General features: G+C 45.3%; 1 long non-coding RNA gene and 1 pseudogene across 2 annotated transcripts in view; one reads left to right on the top strand and one right to left on the bottom strand.

Moving 5' to 3' along the window:
• Positions 1–20,502, top strand: part of LOC147902834 (uncharacterized) — a 66,907-nt pseudogene that overhangs the window by 12,597 nt on the left and 33,808 nt on the right. The window contains exons 4-6 of the transcript XR_015540835.1: positions 13,078–13,192; positions 13,372–13,483; positions 13,665–13,726. The product of XR_015540835.1 is annotated as an uncharacterized LOC147902834 (transcript). The remainder of the gene's footprint in view (positions 1–13,077; positions 13,193–13,371; positions 13,484–13,664; positions 13,727–20,502) is intronic.
• Positions 13,060–20,502, bottom strand: part of LOC147902833 (uncharacterized) — a 42,058-nt gene continuing 34,615 nt past the window's right edge. The window contains exon 3 of the long non-coding RNA XR_015540836.1: positions 13,060–13,136. This is a non-coding gene — a long non-coding RNA (uncharacterized LOC147902833). The remainder of the gene's footprint in view (positions 13,137–20,502) is intronic.

Genomic DNA, 20,502 nt, shown 5'->3' with positions numbered 1-20,502 from the left:
GTGTGAGATGCCACAGCTATCACTAGGGGGTGCAAAGTATTTCATTACTTTTATTGATGATGCCACACACAAAGTGTGGGTCTATTTCTTGAAGCATAAAAGCGATGCCTTAGATGCTTTCAAGAAGTTTGTCGCTCAGGTTGAGAATCGGACAGGTCGCAGGCTGAAATGCCTCAGATCCGATAATGGGGGTGTGAGTATGTGTCACATGCTTTTGTACAGTTTTGCGAAGCTAAGGGCATTAAACAGGAACTCACAGCCCCTCATAATGCATCTCAAAATGGTGTGAGTGAGCGGATGAATCGAACTATTCAGGAGAAGGTTCGATGTATGTTGTCTTATGCTGCATTGCCCCATGGCTTTTGGGCAGAAGCCGTGCAAACAGCAGTTCACCTAATTAACAGGTCGCCGAATAAGGCTTTGGAGTTGAAAGTGCCAGAGGAGGCGTGGTCTGGCAAGCCACCTTCATATAAGCACTTACGTGTGTTTGGCTGCGAGTGCTTTGCTCATATACGCAAAGAACTGCGCACCAAACTGGAGCCAAAGTATTTCAGATGCATCTTCATGAGTTACGGTGACGAAGGTGAAATGGGGTAAAGGTTATGGGATCCCGTCAAACGGAAGATTATACGCAGCAATGATGTCATCTTTAAAGAGGATAGTGTACACAAAGAACCCGTGCAACCTGTGGAATACAGGAGGGTTGTTTATGATGATGTCGGACAGCAAAGAATGCCCATTAATATGCAGCAGCAGGCTGCTGTAGATAACCCTGTTCAAGAGGGTATACAGGCTGAAAATCAGCCAGACAATTTTGCCAATGATGCACCACTGGATATGTCAGCAAATGGGGCTGTAGAACAGCCAAATATGGTGGTACAGCCACCCGTCATGCATGACGAACAGGCTAGACAGCAGCCTAATCCGGAACATTTTGTTAGGAGGAGCACCCGTGTACAACGGCCTCCTGACAGGTTTGTTCTAGGAGCCAATAATGTGGCTGATTTTATCATGTTGACAGATTGTGGTGAGCCTTCCAGCTTCAAGGAAGCTATGGGAAGAACAGAGAAAAGGAAGTGGGAGAAAGCCATGCAGTCAGAAATGGACTCCCTACTTCAAAATGATACATGGGACTTGGTGCAGCTACCTGCAGGCAGAAAGGTTTTGCCATGGAAATGGGTTTACAAAGTCAAAGTGGATTCAAATGCTTTACCGAGTTATAAGGCCAGATTGGTTGCCAAGGGATTTAAGCACGAGAAGGGCATTGACTTTGATGAGATCTTTTCCCCTGTCGTCAAGATGACTACTTTGAGAGCAGTGTTAGCTCTTGTTGCTCATGAGGACATGGATTTATGTCAGATGGATGTGAAGACTGCTTTTCTTCACGGAGATCCTCATGATGAGATCTACATGAGTCAGCCAGAGGGATATGCTGTTAAAGGGAAAGAGCAGCTTGTGTGTAAGCTCAAGAGGAGCTTGTATGGACTCAAGCAGGCGCCAAGAGAATGGTACAAGAAGTTTGATGCCTTCATGCAGTCCCAAGGGTATCATAGGTGTGAAACCGATCATTGCTTGTACAACAAACGGGCAAAGGATGGCAGTTTGATGCTACTCATTCTATATGTGGATGACATGCTGATTGCCAGCAAATCTCAGCAAGAGATTAGTGCTTTGAAGAAGCAACTGCATAAGTCTTTTGACATGAAAGACTTGGGTGATGCAAACCATATTCTTGGTATGCGGATTATTCGTGACAGGTCCAAGGGACTTTTGTTTCTGTCACAGAAGGAGTACATTGATAAAGTACTGTAGAGGTTTAAAATGGAGGGGGGGAAGTCTATTAGTACCCCGTTGCCTCCACATTTAAAACTCAGCAGTAAGGACAGCAGATGATGATAAGGCTGAAATGGCCAAGGTTCCGTATGCATCTGCAGTTGGTTCTTTGATGTATGCCATGGTTGCCACTCGTCCGGATATTGCTTTTGCGGTGGGAGTCATCAGCAGGTATATGGCAAATCCAGGCAAGCGGCACTGGGAAGCAGTGAAAGGTGTCTTGAGGTATCTCAAGGGTACCAAAGACTTGTGCATATGCTATGGTAGGCAGGATGCATTGGTGCATGGTTTTACAGATTCAGACTATGCAGGGAATGCAGATAACCGGAAGTCTACTACCGGTTATATTTTCACATTTGCAGGAGGTGCTATATCATGGGTGTCTCGGTTGCAGAAATGCGTTAAACTGTCAACCACTGAAGCTGAATATGTTGCAGCCACTGAGGCTTGCAAGGAAGCAATATGGCTTACTCGGCTGGTGGGAGATTTGGGCATTACAGGAGATATGCCAGTTTTGCATTGTGATAGTCAGAGTGCTATCATGTTGGCAAAGAATCCGGTCTTTCATCAGAAGACCAAGCACATAGATGTGAAATACCATTTCATCAGGGAGGTACTGGAAGACAAGCGACTTGAGCTTGTGAAGGTGCATACTGATGATAATCCTGCAGATTTGCTCACTAAGAGCTTGCCTATAGAGCGGTTTGCACATTGCCGCCACATCATGGGATTAGGATGAGACCATTCTTATTTTATGGTCTTGTATACAGTAACTGTATATTGTTTATTCTTTTCTCCCCTTTAGGCACATTGGCCTTTAGGTGGGAGGTTGTTGGGGTAAAGGCACATTGCCACCCTTTGTTAAAGTTATGACACCTATGACTGTCTTAAGACAGTCATAGGGTGAAAGCCTAATCCTAATAAAACCTATGAGTTTGTGGTGTGGCTCAATACTTCACACCCACACTTTTGTGTCTCCCCCTCTCTCTCTCTGTCTTCGTCGTTCCACTTCCTCTCCCTTTCCCTCTCATCGTGTACTGTCTCCTTTTGAAGTACAACATCCATCTGACCATGAGACCCCAGGGCCCTCCATGGAATCCACCCTTGTGTTAGTGTCAACAGCCACGCATCTGGAAGGTACCAAGCGTTCCATGCTGTCGTTCACCTTTACAAAGGCATCTAACTCCTCGTCGACCCACATCTCTATGTCAGACATCCTCACTGTGATTTCTTGGTTAACATATCTATCCTTGGTAACACTCGGTGATGTCACCAGGAACAACTCTTTGATTTCCACATTTGGTTTGGTCTCTCCCTCTGAATCTCAGTCGGGACTCCTTTTTGTTTTTCAGATCCACCTTTTTCTTTCTGCAGTCCTTTGCAAAATATCTTGGTGTATCACAGTAGAAGCATTTCTTCTGTTGCTTCCTCTTCAAAGTCTCCTCGTCGTCAGAGTCGTCTTTCTTGGACTTGCTACCGTTAGGCTTGCCCTTTCCTTTGCTAGCGTAATACTTCGCCAGCATCGCCTTGTCATCTTTGTCGTCGTTGTAGAGCTTCTCCCGAGCTTCCTCCTGTAGCAGTAATGGACCCAACTCCTCAAACGTCAGAGGTTTGGTCCTCTACGGTTGTAACAAAGCTCTTGAAACTTTGAGGTAGACTCCTCAGTACCATCAAGGCCAAATGGCATGAGTCTGTCTTCTGACCAACTGTTGCTAGTTGATCCCTTACCACCTTGACCTTCGTCAAGTGGCTATGTACTGTATCTTCTTCCATATCAAGATTGTAGAGTTGATGCTAAAGAAGCAAAATCCGGGAAGTGTTGTCTGTCTTGTATAGATCCTTCAGAGTGACCCACGCCTCTATTGACGTCTCGGCCATCTAGATATGTGGAAGAACAAAGTCCGCCATAGTCCCTATGATTAATGCCAGGGCATGGGCATCTCTGTTTTCCCAAGCTTCGAGCTCCTCTCTGTCTATTACCATGACTATCTTCCCTTGCCTGTCCACCATGTCCTCCGCCTTCGCCTCCACTCCCATTGTCAGCTTCCATAACTTCCGAGCCACTAAATGGCTCCGGATTTTCACCTTCCAGATCGGGTAGTTAGTCCCGTCTAGTTTCCCAGACTCTCCGAAGTTAGGGATAGTGAATGAGAGAAAACTGGGGGAGGAGGAAGGGAAACCAGGGCTGAAGAGGCTGTAGAGGTCGACATCTCTGCTGTTATATCACACAGTAAATTCAACCAAACTCAATTTTTAGTAGACCAGAACTCTGAACGCACCTGACTGAACCTGAGGCACCCTCCTTCTCACAAGGGCACAATCCTCCAGTCGTGGAAGTCGATTCCCTAGAGCTTCTGAATTAGGGTCGTCCGTCAGCAAGGTCCCTGCCTTCAGGCTCCCACACCTGTGAGCCTCCTACTTGGGCTCTGATACCATGTTAGAAATGACCCAACAGAGGGTACACACAGCGGAAGACTGATAGTAATGCCTAGGAGCTCACACAGTGTGATGTGGGGTGTGGAATCACAAAATTCTTAACTTATGTGCATAGATGTGCAAGCCAGTAAATAGACCATGCTTAGAGACAAATATAGAAGCAACACTTTATATTTCCGTCCGTCTAGAAACTAGGATAGGATACAATACCAAAAGGTCCTTCTAGTACAAGCCTGGCACTTCTAGATCTCTGAGCCTACGTGCTCCACCTCGAGCATATGTAGACTCTCTGTCTAGATCCCTTCCACCTTGCTGTCCGGAAGCCAGCCTAGGTGGGCAGCACCTTGAGCTCAGTCTGCAGCCCTATGTCAGCCTCCTTCTCCTCCTGTGTGTAGGTCCAAGGGTGAGCCTGTGGCTGCTGCTGTCTGCTCCCCAACTACTGCTTCAAGTGATATTGTTATGAGGCCAAATGCCTCTCCTTTTATAGGCCCCAAGGGGGCTGGCAAAGCCGACCAGCCTGCACCAAACTGGCCGACCAGACTGGCCGACTAGTCTGTGGCTGGTCCAGCCCTATTAAGGCTCACAAACCGGGGCTTTTTGGGCCCACTTTTCTAGGTCCTTGGCCCTCCAATCAAGGCAAGGGCCCAGCCTTTTGAAAGGCAGGTCCCTGCTTCATGGCAGCCTCCTTTGCTGCTCCAACAGGCCTCATCCAGCCCTGTACTGCTCCGTACAGTTGCACGCCACCTGTCCCAGGTCTGCACACCCTCTGTACTGCTCCGTTCAGTTGCACCACCTGTTTGGGGTCTGCACACCCTTGCTGATGTCAGGACCACCTGTCCGCCTCTATTCAGGGCCTATTCCAGCCCGTACGGACAGCCCTTGAAGCGCCTCTGAAAGGCTGCTGTGCTGCCCACATGACAGCTCATGTGCTGCCCATGTGGCAGCCCCTTATGGATGTCCTTTCCCTGTGAGGTGCTGCCTATGTGGCAGCCCCCTCCCTTATCTTTTCTGCCTAGGTTAAAACCCAACCCCCCCCCCCCCCCCCCCATGCTCTCCTCATATTGGGGCTTACAGATGGGGAGGTGACCATTCCAACAAGCTCTCCACTCAGCAAGACCGCTTCCAACCTCCTCTCCTCGCTCAGCAGCAAAGCAACTAAATCTTGAAAGTCATGACTCTCAGAACTCACAAGCAGTACTTTTACCAACTCAGAATATCGAGAAGGCAAACTGGAGAACAGGATTGCCTTTGCATCATCTTCCTCCACCTTCGATCATAGAGCACTCACTTGCTTTATCAAAGCTTGCATGCTGTTGAAGTACTAAAATGAAGAATTCAAAGGCAGTTTTGAAGCAAGAGTTATTTGGTCTTCATATGGGAGAGATGGGTAATAAATTCGACGATAATCCAGTTTTCTGCAGCAGCCCTCATGACATCTACATGATGGAAATAATCAGGTCCAAGTGCTTTGTTAATCAATCCAACCACCTTTTCATTCTTCTGCTCCCATACGTTGACCTTGTCTGGCTCATTGTTCTTCGGCTTCTTATCAGTGCATGAGACAACCCCTGTTGTTCTGCATGAAACACAAATGAGTCAACAATTGCTGCAATGCAAAATTCCTTCCATTAAATTTCAAAGCCAAATGCTCCACCGATTTCTCGGCCTTCAACCAAGTGTTTTCGACTACCTCACAACAACTCAATGGCCGACCACTTATTATTCTCATGCCAAGGATTTGCTTTGTAGCACCCAAATCCTTCATTGCAAATGTATTTTTCAACTTCTTTTTGAGCACATTTATATCTTGCATGTTAGAGCCTACAAGAAGCATGTCATTAACATATAATAAGAAGACCACATCTCTGTCATTTTCTAGTTTCTGAGAATAAACATAGTGGTCTAAGTTACATCTATTAAAACCCTATTCTTCCATAAACTTGTCAAACTTCAAATACCACTGCCTTGGAGCTTGCTTTAAACCATACAAACTTTTCTTCGACCTGCATGCCAATTTCTCCTTGCCTTTGACCTCATATCCCTATGGCTGCTACATATAAATATCTTCCTCTAGATTCCCATGAAGAAAAGCTATCTTCACATCTAATTCTACAGAAACAAGACTCAGAATAGTTTTGATTGAAGTCATTTTAACAACATGAGAGAATATTTAATCAAAGCCTATACCTTTCTTCTGTGTAAGCCCTTTACAACAAGCCTTGTGTTGTACCTCCTTTTTTCTCCATCTTCTTCCTTTACCCTGTAAACCCATTTATCCCACAATGCTAATTTTCCCATAGGCAAGCAAATCAAATCCCAATCTAGTTTAAAATTCCTTGGCCTTGGGACCTTTGCATACAGTATGATACACAATTTGTTCTGGCTGAAGGACCTCCTCCAGCTCGTCTACTTTTGGTGGATCCTCTGTTACTGGTTTTGTAGGCTCCGGTCCCTGCTTTAGAAGACTCACATGAAAGGCATTGTGAATCCTCCAGTGCTCTGGCAGTGCCAATGTACATGCAACCTCATTTATCTCATCTGTAACCCTGAAAGGGCCATAGTATCTGGGAGATAACTTTGCATATACTTTTTCCTTGCCCTTAAGCTTGCAAAGCCTAGCTTTCTCGAACTTCAAAAGCACCCAATCCCCTTGCTTGAGATCTAGCTGTTCTATGCTTATTTGCAGCCTTCTTATGCTTTTCTTGAGACCTTTCTATTGCTGTCCGGACTTGGCTTAAAGCTGTCTGGAGGTCTGTGACAAACCGATGAGCTGCAAATATTTCATCTTTGGTCCTCAGGATAGGTGGCAGAGTCACCTTCCCATAGATGACCTTAAGTGAACTATATTATTATATGCAAACTCCACCAGTCGTAGGTACTTTTCCTAGTCTGAACTTTAGTCAGCCATGTAGCATTTCAATAAATCCAACATTGTAGAATTGCTACCTCACTTCGACCTCTGTCTGGGGATGGAAAGAAGAAGAAAAACTCAGATTTGTCCTCATATTATCCATAAGAGCTCTCTAGAATAGATTGGTCATTCTAGGATTTGGGTCACTGACAATGGACTTAGGTATACCATGGTGCTTAAAGATGTGTGTCATGAAAAGCTTAGCCATATGATCTGCCTTTAAAATCTCACCAAAATCTGCATCTTAGACATATTACTCCCTCATGTCTTTCAGATCCCTATGATAAGCAATAGTTACATTGTTCACCTGGGGTCTTTGAGACAAGGCATCTGCCACCACTCTGTTCTGAGCTTCCAGAGTATGGACAATCTGAAAATGATACATGGACAGTATGTTTGCCCATTTCATGTGCTTCTCGGAGAGCTTAGTATCAGTCAAGAAATATCTCAGACTTTGGTGATCTGTTTTAACTGTAAAGTTTGCACCCAAAAGATAATGCTTCCATGTATGGAAGGCATGAATCACAGCCAACAAGTCTTTCTCATAGATTCCCAAATATCTCTCAGCATCCTGAAGTCTCCGACTCTCATAGGCCACTACATGACCATTCTGGTGCAATGCAGCCCCAACACACTCCCTTTCTCCGTGCCAAAGGCTGCATCAAATCGCCTAATAAACTGCATGGCTTTTTTGGTCTGGCCATACTGGCCATTAAAAGTTGCAAACCTGACAGATTTCCCACCTTCTTTGAACTCCTTGGTCTTTGCTTTCTTGCCTGACTTCTTCCTATGCTTAGGCTTTGATGATCCAGAAGAAGAAGACGATGATGAGGATGAAGAGGTAGAGCTGGAAGAAGGACTTGAAGAGCTATGATGATGCTTAGCGTTTTTCTTCTTGGACGGCGTACTCCCTTCCTGGCTACCTGCTTTCCTCTTTCTATTATCCTCTTTTCGAGGTGTCTTGCTCTTCCTGGAAACATCATCTACAGGAAGAACATGGACTGTGTCCAGGGATCTCTTTTTAGCTGTCACCCCTTTGGGTTGCCCCAAAAGAAACTCTCTGATGTTCTTCCTCTGCATGAGGATTTATGAGCCTGCGAAACAATGGATCCCTTTTGGCTTCCATGAGCTGTGCCAGTAAGTGTCTGTAAGTTCCTCAGTATTTGACTGGACACTCTGTTCTTGCATAGCTTGATCATTCCTGGCACTCTCCTCATGGGAGGGTATGGCATCCTATTGTGAAGCCATTCTCTGCAACTTATCCTGAGATTTGCAAACTCGAGTATATGCAATCAATGCACTCAGCTTGTCTTTTTCAAACTCGAAATACCTCAACAAGAGGTGTAATGCACTCACAACTTAGCTCAATTCGTGCCACAAACTGGCTGTCAAGATGAAGGCATAACCTCAAAACTGTGTGCCCTTTGTTGGTTGCTGCAAATGACTTTCAAAATGCATCTGACCTTTGCTCAAAAGCATGTATATCTCTTCATTTCTGCAAATCTCTGTTTTTCTGTGTTTTTTTGCTATTTTCAAGTAGATACTGACTGCTAAACTATACTGTGACATGTGAAAAATTGACAGGTAAAAGCCTTTTTTTTTTCCCAACTAACTGCCTGGGGTAACTGACTAGCTAACTAGGTGGTTAGACTAACTAGATTGGCCTAGTTAGTCTGTAATTGGACCTTTAACGAGCGTTAGCTGGACCCCCTTTACACTAACCACATCTTAGCCACCTTAGCTGACACCTTACCAAACGGCGGCGTGTGCCATGCTGCCACGTCAGCATTTGCTAGATAATTGCCACGTGTCTATCCTGCCCATCAGCATCTGATTCAGCACCACGTCAGCACACAACTGACACATCATCTGTGTGCACTTCAGGTGTAGTAAACCCAACGCGGGTATCTTTTTTCGTGAACTCTGCAACTCTGTCAGAAGACGATGTAGATGTTGGGCATTATTTCGCCGTCAGAGCGGTTGGAAGCCGCCTAATGCATGAACTCTTTAGGCGACCACCACATGGGTGGAGCGTCGTTGGTCACGAGAGGGCATTTCTTCAGCCGTTCGTCAAGTGTACATGCCTAATCGCCATGTCTGAGAAACCACGCACAGCGTCGCGGGTGCACAGAGCTTGGCAGAGAATCCCGTCACTGGCCGCGTGATTGACCCTTGTGCTACCTCACAACGCTCACATTGACGGAGCATTCCACGTCAGCGTTGATTCCCTCACTTATACTCCCGATCATAAGTACCAAGTACATTAGGCGTAGAAAATATATGGCGATTGATCGTTTGCTCCCAGCACAGAAGAATCAATTGCAACTCACGCTCGTCCTGTGCGGCGTTGCACGTACACGACGTGCAAAAGTAAATTGCGTGATCCAAATGATGTTTCCGTCGGGCGCTGAGCTCTCCACGCACGTGACCTTCACGGACTGTCGGGTACACCAAACCACTCTTGCAATCTTGAACCGTGCTCCTTTGAGAAAAAGAGCAGACCTAGCTCTAATTCAAAAGGAACTGAACAAAGCAATCTCTAGCGCTTTCCAGCTCCAGTGCGGGTTCTTCTTTGCTCACAGCTCAATCAAATCAGTGTTATCTCTCCCTCACTCCCTCTCTCTGCAAACACAGAAGGACCCAGGACAACATTTCTGGCTGGACTCCCCCAAAGGCTGTATTCATTCAGAAATTTCAAAATTACAATTCAGCTCACGGGCTGACTGCTTGAAAACATAGGTGAAATCCATTTACAAAAGAGCTCTCAGTTCATTTCTTTTGGCAACATGCCAAGTGTCAAAATAACTAACTAAAATCTAGTTACATGCCACAAAGAGCAAAACTCTAGGATCTTCTTAGCCCTCAGTCACAGGGACACCTTCTGGCTACTCATTGGGCTCCATAGCGCTTGGGCAATCAACCCCTTTTAGAACCTGCAACCATTAATTAAAGCACATAGCCATGGCACCCATTAATTGTTACCGCTTTTGCATGCAAATAAATTCTAGACTAATCCTAGTCTCTGTGGGTGTCCCCACCACCAAGCAAAACATGTGCATATAAAATCACTAACTCTGTAGTAGACCAAAGCCAACCCTTCTAAGCGTAATTAAGGACTTTCACTGGGGGTCAAGGCGCCTTAATTAATGCTAGAACTCTCCGACCTAAGTCGGGAATGACCTTGGTTGACTGGGGTTAGCATGCTTTGGTTGAGCCAAGTCTTGTTGACCGAAGTCAACTCTTTTTGACCGGAGTCAACTCTTTTTGACCGGAGTCAGAGGTTCTTTGGTTAACCACAGTTAACCCTCTCACCTAGATACTCCGCACGACTCTACACGTTACTCACCTATATTGACCACATACCTCTCCTAGAGGATTGTGCTGCCTTGATTAGCTTATCACTACACGAGGCTGCCCTTCACGCCTTCTCGTACACCACATGCTCCAACCATCCACTGCCTCTGGGGTTTGTGCCATGCAATAGCTGGTACAATGACGAGTGTAAGGCTCTTCACCGACAACCCCGATTCGAATCCAAACATGGCCTCCTGAGCGAACCGGACACGATACCGGAGTACTGTCATCTGGTCCACTACTTCACTAAGTATGAATGAAAGCCGCAAGAGCAAGCTCAAATGCGAGAGTACATCATGTCATGCATGAAAGAAAAAACAGCTCAAAAGGAGCTAACAAAAGTCCAATGCTACCTCAACCCTGAAGAAGACTCAGAGAAGGACGGAGATCTTCTCCAAACTTTAAAAAAAGTATCTCTTCTGGCTATAGCTGCTCCTGCATGCTCGCTCATATGACCATCAGTGTGTGTATAGTATCAGTCCATATACGGGCCATAGATTGGGAAGGGTGAACTTGTGAACCCTCCATCGCCTCCGTACATTTGGCCCTCCAAATATGCCAAGCTGGCTACCCAGAATCTCCCAAGATGTGTCTACCGAGGCATGAGCAGCTCTGAAAGGAGTGAAAGGAATATCCTGGAGAGAGCATGACTCCACAAAGTGTCGTCATATAATGAAGGATGAGTCTGAGTCATGTCCCTCAAAAAACACCTAAGGGCCAGTAAGAGATAACCATGCCACTGATCCCCAAGTCATGAAGAAGAGTGCTCTATGAAATATCCAAAGAATCCTGGCAACACCCTTCCAGATTGTCCTCGCCTGTCAGCATTCCCAAAGACAATGCTGAACTGACTCAACTGTTGCGTGGCATCGACAACAAGTAGACTCAGCTCCGAACCTGGATCTCCATAGGTTCACTGCAATCCCTCCATGAATAGAATGCCAAAAGAAGAGAGCGATCTTCCTATTTCTGACAGATTTCCAGAGCCTTCTTCAAAAGTTTTTCTACACCTTTGCAGAAATATGAAAACTATCCCAATGAGGAGCTCTGGAGCACCTCCAACATCTACTACTAAGCTGAAATCTCATGGCATTTTTGACCGTGTAACGAAAGAAGGGGATGCTCTTCTCTCGGTGCCCTTCATCAATCCATTCCCACTCCCCTGGGTCCCACTGCAAGAACCTGATGGGAGAACCTCCATATAACCAGAGTCTCCAAGACCCAAGTGCCAGGAGAACAGGGTCACGATCAAGATACCATTGAGAGTCCGTGTCCCACTCCATGTAACTTGCAATCCCAACAGGCTAGAAGGGAACCTCCAAAAGAATATCATCTGAAGATCTGAGAAGTATGCCTCTCGACTGAACATCAAAGACAAGGGTCTCCTCATGTGCATCCAGCAAGGCAATAACCTGTAAGGGAACACCCGTCCCTATGAAAGCTCCCAACCAAGTGGACTCTATGATCAGCATGCCATCTATATCTACCACTCTGCTGGTATGGCTGCCTCTATTTGCTGCATCTTGACTGCACTTCCTCTGAGGTGGCCAACTGATAAGAGTCTCTAATCCTTTGGAAGCTTTCTAACAGCCTTGCAGGCACCTACAGTGGAAGCAGGTCCCCACTAGACCATTGCATATAATGTGACACTTGTAACTCTCCGAAGAGTATCTCTAAAGCTGTCCCAAGCTTTCAGAATGGAAGCCATAAGAGGGGAAGAGGGAGATCTAAGATGGGCTGAAGTAAAAATCCATCTCGAGCAGTCCATCCAATCTCCCCCATGAGAAGGTGTACAAGACTGAATGCTGGGTAAGAAAAAATTCTTTTCAAGGCTCTTGTCGAGGCATATCAATCCTCTCACTACAAACTTACTGAGCGAGGCCATACACCAACCTGACTTGAGAGGCCACCAAGCCAGATGGGTAGAACTCATGCAAGAGCTTAACATGACGATTTGGTACCGAAGAGGGAAGGAAAATAAAGTTGCTGATGCGTTGTCACGCATTATGCATAATATGAGTGTCATTGTATTAAAGAGTGCTCTAATTACCAAGATTAGAGAAACTCAAAAAGTGGACGAGTTTGTCGAGAGCCTTTGGCCTAAGGCTTTTGTGGTTAAACCCGGGCAAAAGGATGACCCGATTTACTTCCATCCGAGGCTACTTGGAAATCCGTATACTAGATACGGAGAGCGTTCCCAAAATTTATCATCGAGGACACTGATGCCTGAACAGCGAAGGAATGTTATGCTTAAGCCGAGATAACATGACCTCGGAAGGGTCAATGGACGTTTTCCTTTAGAGAACCAACTTTTGTATTGTATTTCATTGTGCTTCATTGGTGCTTGGCAAATATCATGTTTAGTAGTTTTATTGGACAGCTCAAAAGCTACTTAGTTGATCCATCCATCCCATGTCTAGCCCTTGTTTTACAGAAACTATAATGGAGTTGCTTTCTTTCAACATTTAAAATTGCATAACAGCTCTTGGTGACTTTAATTTGCTCAATTTCATGATGTAGAATACCTGGTACACTGACTGCAGGACGGAGTGAAGCAGGTTACAGTCTGGCATGGATTTTCTGGTAGCAGACGATAGCCCTTCTGCAAACACCCCAAATGGAGAGGCATTAACAATGGGAGATGAAGTTATAGAGAAGGTATTCGATGAAACATTCTGTGACTCTATTGTTATAGTGTCAGTATTTGATATCTGATTTATATATTTCTTTGACATTTTTGGGATTGACACCAAATAGTTGTTGTCGATATGCTGAAGTTTAAGTTTTATCCCTTGTGTATATGTATTTGTGGTCGGGCTTGTTGTGTACATTTTCAGGTCCGGAAGCCTTACACAATAACTAAGCAGCGTGAACGATGGACACAGGAAGAACATGAAAAGTTTTTGGAAGCTTTGAAACTCTACGGTAGAACTTGGCGACTTATTGAAGGTCATAGCTGGAAGCCTACGTTTTCTAATTATTACTCTAGATTATTCCTGGCAAGGAAGATATCTGCCTGACACCTTTTTCTAGTTTTCACCTAATCATGCTAGCTATCTTGAAAGTTTAGTCAATATCCTCAAGCAGAACCCAAATTCCTGTCTGATTCTAGAGCCCATATTTGATGCAGAACATGTTGGGACTAAGAGTGCTGTCCAGATTCGCAGCCATGCACAAAAGTTCTTTTCAAAGGTCATAATCTACCTCTGAGAAAGTTTGTAGCTTGTTTTTGTGTTTCTTCAAGTATCAACAACATAAAATCAATGTCTGCTGGTAGTGTTGTAGCACAATCAAGTATTTGAAAAGAGAGGAGCCATAAATGCACATGAGCAAGAAGGATCAGCTCCAAATTTATCCCTCCATTTGTTTACTTGTGGGGGTAGTGTTTCTGGTTGAGAGAGCTCTGTTTGTTTCAGGCTGGTATATTGACCCCAGCTACGGATGCCTCTTGTTGGGAAATGGTGATTACGGCTATATGGGGTGTCCCAGTAAGTTTATTGACCTAGACCCTTGCGAGTGGAGCTGGTTGGTAGCAGTAAATCATGCCAAAAGCATTCCCTTTTTCCAGTCTATAGTTAGCAATGCACAGAGGTTTCAGATTCGAGCTAATAGCCAGAGACTATCTAGAGCCCATGTAAGAAAATAATATGACATCTGTGCTTAACAGATAACAGGATCTCGTACGCAAGAGAGAAAACAAGATAGTATGGAGAATCAAAAAATTTGATTACTGCAGAACTGATACAATAGATAGCGCTGCCTCCCAACCGTGCGCTCCTGTGAAAGAAGCTTCGATGGCGTGCTGGAAATAGTAGAAGACGGAGGCTGGATGCTAAGGAATCAGGGTTGTTGTAGCCAGTGATGAAATGGGCTTCACGGGCTTGCTCTTATATAGCCACCAGTCGTAGTCGGTTAGGCTCAATTGGGTGACCGACCCAGTCTGCCCAAAACGGTCGACTGGGAGTCGGTCCCGAAATAGGCCACCGACCATACGATAGAACCGGTGTGCAAAACAGAGCAACAAACCTACGGTGACCGTTCGGCCCAAAGCCATCCGGGATCATCTGAGGCTCCAAACGGGCCCCGTAACCCGAGAGTGGGCTGCCCTGGAAAATGCTCCGTCTACCCTCAGTGCGGTCAGTCAAGGGATGCCTTCCCGCACTTGCATGTAGCCTAGTTGGCGGTGTGCCAACTCTATCTGAAGCCGTCCAACCATCAGGCCACACATGGCCCCCATCTGGTGTCCAAACCAGGACCTACTGGATAACCGAGCTACTCAAATGCCTTCTCCTCATATGGGGGGCTTACAAGTAGAGTTAGCTGGTTCCCGCGTAGTTATACGAGAGTGGAGCATTGATATCTAACACCCTCCCTCAATGTCCACTCGCAATGCCAAGTCGATGAAGATGCCTCTCTAGCAAGTCTCTTCCAAGAGCCTTCGTGAAGATGTCCGCAGCATTCTCTATAGTCGGACAGTACACCAAGTCGACCTCTCCATCCATGATGAGCTCGCGTACAAAGTGATATTGAATCTCAATGTGTTTTGTGCGAGCGTGGAACACCGGGTTCTTTGCAATCGCCATGCAACTCTGATTGTCACATGATAACTGCGTAGGCTTGTTCTGCACTGCACCCATGTCCCTCAAAATCCTCCTTAACCACACTGCCTCGCAAGAAGCAAAGCATGCAGATTTGTACTCGGCCTCGGTAGAAGAAAGAGCAACTGTGGGTTGCTTCTTGCTGACCCATGACACAACTCCAGATCCAAGTGAGAAACAGTACCCTGTCACTGATCTCTTGCTGTCCACATCTCCTGCCCAATCCGAGTCACAGAATCTGGTCAAGATGTTGCCCTTGGTATAGGTGATGCCATAATCAAGTGTGCCTTCGATGTATTTCAGCACCCGCATCCCTGCCCTCCAATGGTTCTCCCGGGGCTTATTGGAAAACCTGCTTAGTACACCAGTCGCAAAACTGATGTCCGGCCGTGTGTTGCACAGGTAAATCAAGCTGTCCACAAGCCTTCTGTACTTCGCTTCGTCCACCAGTGGTGATGAATCCTTGTTTGAGAGCTTCGCGTCAATCTCCATAGGGGTACTAACTGTCTTGCACTCAGCCATGCCAAATGCCTTCAGTATCTCTCCAGCATACTTTAGTTGTGAAATAAAGATCTGTTTCAGCTCCTGCCAAACTTCAATCCCCAAACAGAAATGCATCAGTCCGAGGTCTGTCATTTCAAACTCTCTTCCTAGCAAATGCTTCGTCTGCGAAATCTTCTCTTCATGGTTCCCTGTTATGACAAGGTCGTCCACATAAAGGACCACGATCATACATCTGTCTCCTTCTCTGAAGATATACAAATTTGCATCAGATGGACTCCTCCTGAACCCGTTTTGCAGAAAGTAGGCATCAATTCGCTGGTACCACGCTCGTGGAGCCTGTTTCAGCCCGTAAAGTGCCTTCTTCAGTTTGCAGACTTTACCTTCTGAACCGGGGATCTCAAAACCTGGTGGTTGTTTCACGTATACCTCCTCCTTGAGATCTTCATTCAGAAAGGTGGATTTCACATCCATCTGAAACACGGGCCAACTTCCCTGGGCAGCTAAAGCCAAAACACTGCGAATTGTGGTTAGTCGAGCTGTGGGAGCAAAAGTATCTTGATAATCAAAACCATGTACCTGTGCAAATCCTTTTGCCACGAGCCGAGCCTTGTATTTATCCAACGTGCCGTTGGACTTGTACTTAGTCTTGTACACCCACTTGGTTTTGATTACCTTGCGTTTTGGTGGTTGATCCACAAGGTCCCAAGTGTTGTTCTTCATTATGGAGCCATACTCCGACTGCATAGCTGACACATCCCAGCACTCCTGAAACCCCTGATCTGCAAACAAACACACACAACGTGAGAAACTGAGCAGGCTGCTCAACACCCAACCTCTGATCTACGGGATGTGATCCCGAATCAGGAGATGCCTCCTCCGAGCTACGAGCTGAGCTACTGGCACGAACTCCCAATCAGATCCAAACCAGCCTGGTGTCCCATACCACCAGGTGGCGCTGTGAAGCCTGGGATCTGCCATTGGGCCTTGGGCTATGCTAAGATGCAGGCGCGCATCCGCGACTCAATCCAGGAACAGACCTAGCACCTGGGAACGAAACTTGCTCCCATCGGCACACTGAGAACTGAACCCCCTGGGCCCCTTTTATAGACTCGGGCCCCGAGCGCCAAAAATAGCGAAGACCTATAAATAGTCTGTACCCTTGCCACTCAACCCAAGAATCAAGCCTGCCTAGCTCTAAGCCTCCCCAGGCTACCTGAGCTAGTCTTGTGTACCCAGTACACGTCAGATACCAATCCGTGCACATGACATACTCCCCCTCGTCTAAGAACTCACTCCTGAGTTCGCTAAAAAACCCGGAAATGTTCTTTGGAGATTTTGTAATGTCTCCCATGTTGCATCCTCCTCAACACGATCCTTCCACTTGATCTTGTATTCCGTGATAGATCGATTACGAATCTGTCTGTCACGAAATTGAAGAATACACTCAGGTTCGTGTGGAATAAAAGTCAAATCTGTAACTTCTATTATCTCGTGAGGAGAAACAAGTTGATCATCCGCACCCAAGACTTCTTTCAGTCTACTGACATGAAAGACTGGATGGACTTTAACATCAGGAAGCAATTCTAGTCGATATGCAACTGGTCCAATTCTTTTAATGACCTTGAACGGACCACAGTATCTGGGGGATAATTTCGGAACCAAACCAGTAGTTAGGCTCTTGGATTCCTTAGGAATTCGTAAATATATCATCGTTCCTTCAGAGAACTCTCTAGGTGAACGATGTCTATTAGCATAAAATCTGTCCCGATCTTGGGCACTTCTAATAGATTCCTTGGCAAACTGCAACATTTCCTGCATATCTAGCAAGAAGTTCTTAGCAGCATCATTTTGAATCCCTTTTAACCCAACCATAACTGGTGACTTAGGTTGAAACCCGTACATAAGCATAAAAGGACTGTAACCAGTACTAGAATGCTTTGCACTGTTGTAAGCAAATTCTATCATAGGTAGATAATCTTCCCATGAAGACTGTCTCTTAGATACATATGCCTGAAGCATGTCTTCAACCAACTGGTTAACCTTCTCTGTACTGCCATTGGATTGTGCATGATCTGAGGAACTCATACTTAGAGTAGTTTCTAACTTCTCAAAAACAAGTGTCCAAAAGTTACTTGTAAACTTTGAGTCCCTGTCACTGACTATGCCGGATGGCAAACCATACAACTTAAACAAGTGGTCCACAAACTCGTGAGCCAGCTGAACAGTTGAAATAGTTGTTCTAGTAGGTAAGAATCTAGCCATTTTTGTCAAACGGTCGACAATGACCCAAATGGAGTCATGACCCTTGCGCGTACGAGGCAAACCAGTAATAAAATCCATGGAAATACTTTCCCATTTATTACCTGGAATCTGTAATGGCTGTAATAACCCCGTGCTTCTAAGGCGTTCGGCCTTAGTAACCTGACAAACCCGGCAACCTACTACATAGTTCTCAATAAATGCACGCATCTTAGGCCAATAAAAGGTATGCTTCACAAGAGACAGAGTCCTATGTATACCCGGATGTCCAGCACTAGGAGCATCATGACACTTCCAGAGAATCTTGGATTTAAGGTCCAGAACATCTGGCACACAGATCTTTTCATTTCGGAACAGCAAGCCATTCCTAATCATCCACTGACCTCCCGCCGCCTGTACCGTAGGTGGCACAATCCCTGAGTCCTGGTCAACCATGGAGCTCCCATCCTGGACTCTCTGCCAATAAGAACTGAAATGACTATCAGTTGCGTATAGCCCTCTCAAGGATTGAAATAGGTCTGAGGATATTTCCGTAAATGACAGAGCATTTACAAACTTAACTCGACTTAAGGCATTCGCCACACTATTCAACGAACCCTTACGATTACGTATTTCAAAATCAAAATCTTGCATTAATTCTGCCCATCTAGCTTTCCGTCCCCTCAATTCTGATCTCACACACATACTTAATTGACTGATGATTAGTCAATACAAGTAACTTTGAACCATACAAGTAGTGTCTCCAAACCTTAAGAGCATACACTACAGCATAAAGTTCCTTCTCGAGTGTGGGCCAACGATATTGAGTGTCGTCTAGCTACAGGTCTGCCCTCTTGGAATAGAGCGGCCCCAATCGCATAATCACTCGCATCGGCCTCTAAAACATAAGGCCGGGTAGGATCGGGTAATGCAAGAACAGGTGCTTCCTTGATAGAAAACTTCAAGGTTTCAAAAGCCTTGTTCATTGCATCATTCCAAGAGATTGGCTGGGTAGACCTGCGTCCACGACCTTTCAATATGTTTGTCAGGGGTGCCGTGATATGTGAATAATCACGCACAGACTTCCGCAGAAATACCGTAAATCCTAGGAAAGAACGAAGTTGTTTCACAGTTTGAGGAATAGGCCATTCTAAAACCTTCTGGATACGATCCAAATCAATGCTAATACCTTCAAAAGAAATCTTGTGTCCTAAGTAAATGATCTCCTTCATAAAGAAGTGACATTTACTCATCTTGGCATAGAGCTTATGCTGTCTTAGAATAGCTAAGACAAGTCGGAGGTGTCCTATGTGATCCTCAAGCGTTCGACTATATATCAAGATGTCATCTAAGAACACTACAACAAATTTGCCCAGATATTCCCGAAACAAATCGTTCATCATCTGTTGAAATGTGGCAGGAGCATTGGTCAAACCAAAAGGTAATACAAGAAACTCGTAGTGACCATACCTAGTTCGAAATGCGGTTCTATCTATGTGTTTAGCATAGATACGGATTTGGTGATAACCCGTACGCAAATCAATCGTAGTGAAATACTTCGCTCCGGCCAAACCGTCTATCAGATCATCGGAACGAGGTAGAGGGTATCGATTCTTAATTGTCACTTTATTTAATCGTTTATAATCTATACACATTCTCCATGTAGAATCTTTTTTCTTTCTTAAGAGGACAGGGGCACCCCAAGGTGATTTACTTGGGCATATATAGCCCATATTCAGGTAATCCTGGAGCTGTGAAGCTAACTCATCCTCCTCTATCTGGCTCATCCTATAAGGTGGTACACTAATAGGTTGAGCCCCTAGGACTAAGTCTATGCGATGATCTACTGCCCGTTCTGGAGGTAAACCTTCCGGCAGTTGAGCAGGGAATACATCCTAAAAACTATCTAACAACATTCTCAATTCACGGTGTTCAAACACACTTAAATCATTTTTGTTTATTACAGAGACAACAAATGAAGAAAGCGGAATCAAAACACACTGATAGACATCATAATGAGAAGTGTTTAATATATTCCGAAGCTGCATCGCAGATACAATAGGTCCCTGAGAGGAGGGAATTTTATCACACTGAATACAAAATTGGGTGTCCTTATCTACAAAAGAAAGGGTATGCTCCGTCCATCCAATCTGAATATTGTGGGTTTTAAACCACTCTATTCCGATTAACAAGTCTACATGCTCCAGGTGCATAACATAACACGTAAGAGCCCCTGTGTAAGCTTGAATCCGGATAGGAAGCGCTTCAACCTTGCGATCCCAAAACTGCTTCCCAGCTGGAAGTTGCACCTCATAGGTGTGATCGCTAGGTACTGTGGACAGCCCCATCTTCTGCACAAATTTGTAATTAACAAAGTTGTGAGAGCTGCCCGGATCAAAGAGAATGTGAACCTGTTGGTCCATAACTTCTCCATAAACTCGGAAAAGATCATGGGAACCAAACAACGAAGTATTGAAAGTGCAATTACAAGAAAGTGGGCAGGTAATGACATTTACAGAAATACCTGTCATCGAAACTTCCCTTGGCTTTGGTACCTGGACCCGCTAGGAGCTTCGGTCCAAGCACTAACTTTTGATTCTTGCGCTTTGGACATTCATTCTTGGTGTG

Source organism: Dipteris shenzhenensis, chromosome 4, assembly GCF_047967505.1.
Source record: "Dipteris shenzhenensis isolate YYH24624 ecotype China chromosome 4, Dip_SZ_1.0, whole genome shotgun sequence".
Taxonomy (NCBI): Eukaryota; Viridiplantae; Streptophyta; class Polypodiopsida; order Gleicheniales; family Dipteridaceae; genus Dipteris; species Dipteris shenzhenensis.
Note: the sequence above shows the minus strand (reverse complement) of the source record. Positions and strands in the feature narration are given on the sequence as shown.